Source organism: Palaemon carinicauda, unplaced genomic scaffold, assembly GCF_036898095.1.
Source record: "Palaemon carinicauda isolate YSFRI2023 unplaced genomic scaffold, ASM3689809v2 scaffold26, whole genome shotgun sequence".
Classification (NCBI taxonomy): Eukaryota; Metazoa; Arthropoda; class Malacostraca; order Decapoda; family Palaemonidae; genus Palaemon; species Palaemon carinicauda.
In genome coordinates, this window is record NW_027170247.1 from 570,001 (window position 1) to 575,060 (window position 5,060).

General features: G+C 48.1%; 1 protein-coding gene across 1 annotated transcript in view; it reads right to left on the reverse strand.

Moving 5' to 3' along the window:
* Window positions 1–4,754, reverse strand: part of LOC137636252 (zinc finger protein 665-like) — a 197,232-nt gene extending 192,478 nt beyond the window's left edge. The window contains exon 1 of the mRNA XM_068368683.1: window positions 4,727–4,754. The gene's annotated coding sequence lies outside the window, so the exon portion shown is untranslated. The remainder of the gene's footprint in view (window positions 1–4,726) is intronic.
* Between the last annotated feature and the right edge of the window lie 306 nt (window positions 4,755–5,060).

The following is a 5,060-nucleotide window of genomic DNA, read 5'->3' on the forward strand; positions in this document are numbered from 1 at the left end:
TTCCTAATGACACAAATTGTTCCAGGGATGAAAGCGTCCCTACCAGACTCATCCACAGCCTGACTGAGCAGCGTTCCTTCTTCAGCATGTTCTGGATGCATAACAGGGCTTGACTTATTCTGGGGGCCGACGGAAAAGCCCGAAAAGCTAGACTGTGAATCTCCATCCCTAAATACACAATAGTTTGGGATGGGACCAGTTGCGACTTTTCCATATTGACAAGGAGACCCAATTCCTTGGTCAGATCTAGAGTCCACTTTAGATCCTTCAGACAGCGACGACTGGAAGAGGCTCTGAGAAGCCAGTCGTCCAAATAAAGGGAGGCTCGGATGTCCGATAAATGGAGGAATTTGGCTACATTCCTCATCAGCCTCGTAAACACGAGAGGAGCTGTGCTTAGGCCAAAGCACAGGGCCCGAAACTGGTAGACCACCTTTTCGAAAACGAATCTCAGAAAAGGTTGGGAGTCTGGGTGGATGGGGACGTGGAAGTAGGCGTCCCTTAGGTCTAAAGAGACCATCCAGTCTTCCCTTCTGACCGCTGCTAAGACTGACTTTGTGGTCTCCATGGAGAACGTCGTCTTTGTGACAAAGACATTCAGAGCACTGACGTCTAGCACCGGCCTCCACCCTCCAGTCTTCTTTGAAACCAAGAAGAGGCGGTTGTAGAATCCCGGAGATTGAAGGTCCGAGACTTTGACCACCGCTCCCTTCTCTAGCAAAAGAGATACTTCCCGTTTCAAGGCTCGTCTCTTTTCTTCCTCTCTGTACCTGGGAGAGAGATCGATGGGAGACGTTGCTAGAGGGGGTTTCCGTACAAAAGGGATCTTGTACCCCTCTCTGAGCAACTTCACAGATTGTGCATCTGCGCCTCTCTTCTCCCAGGCCTGCCAGAAGTTCTTGAGTCTGGCTCCCACTGCTGTCTGAAGTTGCGGGCAGTCAGACTCTGCCCTTAAAGGACTTGGATCCTTTCTTCTTCCCTCGCTTCCCTTCGGCACGAGCACCTCCTCTGCTGGAGGCTCTGCCACGAAAGGGCGGAATAAAGCGAGACGCTGGAGTGTCCATCCTTGGTCTAGCTGACAAGGTAGGCAAAGGGGGAGCTTTGCGAGCTGAGGACGCAACAAGATCGTGAGTGTCCTTCTGCACTAACGAAGCGGCTATTTCCTTAATCAGGACTTCTGGAAAAAGGCACTTGGAAAGAGGAGCAAAGAGAAGCTCAGATCTCTGGCACGGTGTAACTCCAGCAGAAAGGAATGAGCAGAGAGATTCTCGCTTTTTTAGGACTCCGGACACAAATGATGCAGCAAGCTCATTAGAACCATCATGGACGGCCTTGTCCATGCAGGACATAATGAGCAAGGAAGTCTCTTTATCTGTCGAAGAGATCTTCCTGCTTAGGGCTCCTAGACACCAGTCTAACAAGTTAAAAACTTCAAAGGCCCTAAAGATTCCTTTCAAAAGGTGGTCCAGGTCCGATGATGACCAACAAATCTTTGAGCGTCTCATGGCAAGGCGGCGGGGAGAGTCTACAAGACTTGAGAAGTCGCCCTGGGCAGAGGCAGGAACTCCCAAGCCGAGAACTTCTCCCGTGGCATACCAGACACTCGATCTAGAAGAGAGTCTAGCAGGGGGAAAAGCAAAAGCTGTCTTCCCTAAACTCTTCTTGGACTGCAACCAGTCTCCTATCACCCGCAAAGCTCTCTTGGACGAGCGTGCGAGGACGAGTCCAGTAAAGGCAGGAGTGGTAGAAGGCATGCCTAAAACAAACTCTGAAGGCGGAGAACGAGGAGCCACAGAAACAAACTGGTCAGGAAATAGCTCTTTGAAAATGGCCAAAACTTTTCTAAAGTCCAAAGAGGGTTGAGTAGACTTAGGCTCGTCCAATTCTGATTGTGGTTCATCTATATGTGCAGCAACATCATCATCAGAAAGTTCCTCATCCGACAACTGATGAGGAAACGGCAACGGAGTGGGTAACGGCTGGTTCGCTGAGTCCGGTCGCACTGGTGCATGCGTGACTGAGCCGGACGCAATGTCATGGACCTGCTGCCCAGTCTGTGAGCTGGCAACAACCATGGTAGCGCGGGGACGCACAGCGTCTACCTCAGACTGTCTAGACTGATTGGGTTGCGCAGTGGAAACCACACTGGGTTGCGGAGGTTGACGCACCGCGTCAAAACAAGGCAACTCTGACGGTTGTTGAACATCCAGAACGTCAAAGGCAACCTCCGTGCGTCGCTTAACGTCAACATGCGGCTGGCAGATCACACTGGAACGCATGGGTGGAGGAACTCTCTCAACTGGTGTGCGTGAGAAGGTTACCTCAGCGTCCACAGGACGCACAACCGATCGCTTGGAGGGTTGTAGGCTAGGTACTGCACTAGCTGGTACGGCAGCAACCTTCTCCTCATGAAAGTCCTGCATCAGAGACGTAAGTTTAGACTGCATGTCTTGCAGTAGAGACCACTTAGGGTCTACGGGAGCAGGTGCGGCGACAGACGGTGTTAGTGTCTGAAGCGGTACCGCTTTCCCTCTCTTAGGCGGTGAGCAGTCATCGGATGACGGCAACGAGTCCGAACTGACCCAGTGGCTATAACCGGGCCGTTGGACTTGTGCTGAAGGGACCGATTTACATTTTAACGGTCGCGAGACCTTGGTCCAAAGTTTCTTGCGAGAAACACCTTCAGACGACGAGGTATAAAAGGGCTCTCTCGTCTTAGGTAGGTAGGAGCGATCTTGGGGAGATACGCCCGATACCACGGAGGGAACGTCTGTTCGCTGATTAAAGTCTCTCGAACCCATGCGTCGTATGACATTGCTTCTCCCCTGGACTTGGGAGCTTGCAAGAGGTCCCGGACTAGGAGGACGACAGGCACGAACAGACGAACCCTCAAGCGCAACACTGTCCACAACACTATCACTTGGCACTTTAGCACTTCCCACTGCACTTTGGCACTTAAGCTCCTTAACATCCGCCATGAGCTGATTACGGTCACTAGCAAGGGACTCAACTCTCTCACCCAGAGCCTGGATGGCACGCATCATGTCAGCCATCGATGGTTCCTGAGTGCCAGGAGGGGGGTTAGGAGCAACCACTACAGGGGAAGGAATAGGTTGTGGGGCATGAGGAGAGGATACATCAATAGAACGAGAAGAACTTCTCCTAACTCTATCTCTCTCTAGCCTACGTGTGTACTTTTGAAATTCGATAAAATCGAATTCCGAAAGGCCAACGCACTCCTCACACCGATCTTCCAATTGACAGGTTTTATCCCGACAATTGGAACAAACAGTGTGAGGGTCGATAGAAGCCTTCGGAAGACGCCTAGAACAGTCCCTAGCATTGCATTTCCTAAATTTGGGAACTTGTGAAGGGTCAGCCATTTTGAATTGGTCAAGGGAAATTCCAAAAAACGATCAAAAAGTCATCAACAAAGAATCCGATATAAAAAAAGAGTTCAAGGATTTGTGTGAAGAAAAACCCTGCACAGCGAAAGCTCAAAACTAGAATATAGTACTTCACCAATTAGATGTGAAAAACTCCAGTTTAGCAACAGCGAGTAAAGTACGTCTTGTCGACACGTCGACAGAGAGAAAATCGAGTCTTTGTTTACATGAGAGCTGGGTATCTGGTCGACAGATGGCGCTGTTGGGCACACCCGCAACCTGTGTAGCGATCGCTGGCGAGTTTTTCCGTAGAGTTGTCTGTCGAGCAACAGAGTTGCAGCTATATATTCACCGGCTAAGTTAAATATTTAAAACAGGTGTTTTTCAGTAGGAAAAGACTGTTTCTTAATAGCAAAGTTTTCCCTGTCAGTAACTATAATAAAACCAGTCTATGTTAAGTGGCAGTCTATGCACACAGGAGGTCCTATCCGTCATTAAACAAAGGCTTTGAGATTAATACAAATTAGGTATGATTTTCAGTCTGTACTTTTAGAGTTTATGCCCAAACTTTTATTGGATGCATGAAATATATATCCATTAAGGTTTGCAACTGGTATAACGATGCCTTTGTATAACGGACAGGACCTCCAGAGTGCCACCTAACATGAATTTCCCCACCGGGGTGTATGTATGATAGAGGCCGACTAAAAATACGGCAGTGTAAGGGGGGTCGTAAGGGGTTGTTAGCCCCCCCTCCCCCCCCCCCTTTGGGTAAGGACACGGCTTGTAGGATAGGTTAGGGGGGAAGTTTACATTAGTTGGTGTCTTGGAGCCTTTGTATATCAGCGGCCAGTTCCTCACGTGTTCATTAAAAATGGACATCATTTAACCTAAACTTTCCTCCCTAACCTAACCTACAAGCCGTGTCCTTACCTACTTACCTAACGGGGGGACTAAGCCCCCTGTGACCCCCCTTACACTGCCATATTCTAAGTTAGACATAATAATACATACAGGTGGCCACTATCATACATACACCCCGGTGTCCCTTTTTAATGCTCGAGGGAGAAACTGGCCGCTAATATACAAAGGCTCCTCCCCACCTAACCTATGAACTGAATCCTTTCCTATTGAGATAACGGGGTCCTATAATTTGCTTAGGGTTGAAAATAAGCGAGTTATGGGGTATGGCCGAGTTAAAATTAGCATTGGGTTGAAAATTCCTCAACCTCCATTAATGAATATCTAAACACCGAACTAGCTTAGGGTTGCATGACATCGTGTAGTAGGGTTTGACCATCACACGAAAGCTTTGTTAAAATTGTAGCCTCGCATACAACCTTCAAGACTCCGAGCCAGATTCCTCGTTGCTCTCCCCACAAGTGCCACAAGTGACAACCATAATAACACTGTGAATCTGTGATTGTGGGCACACTACTACAAGCAGTAATTATCTCCCTCACAGACAGCTCCACACTTTAATTTTAAATACTTTTACTTCTAACTTCAAGGCCCTTCTAATATACCTGACAAATCTTTACATGGTGTTTCTAAATTTTCTTATATCATTAAAGTAGAAGAAATGAAGGATAGCATGACAGAAATGAGAAATAAAGTGCAAGAAACAAGAGATGAGATGCAAGAATTAAGAAATGAAATGGAAGAATTAAAAAA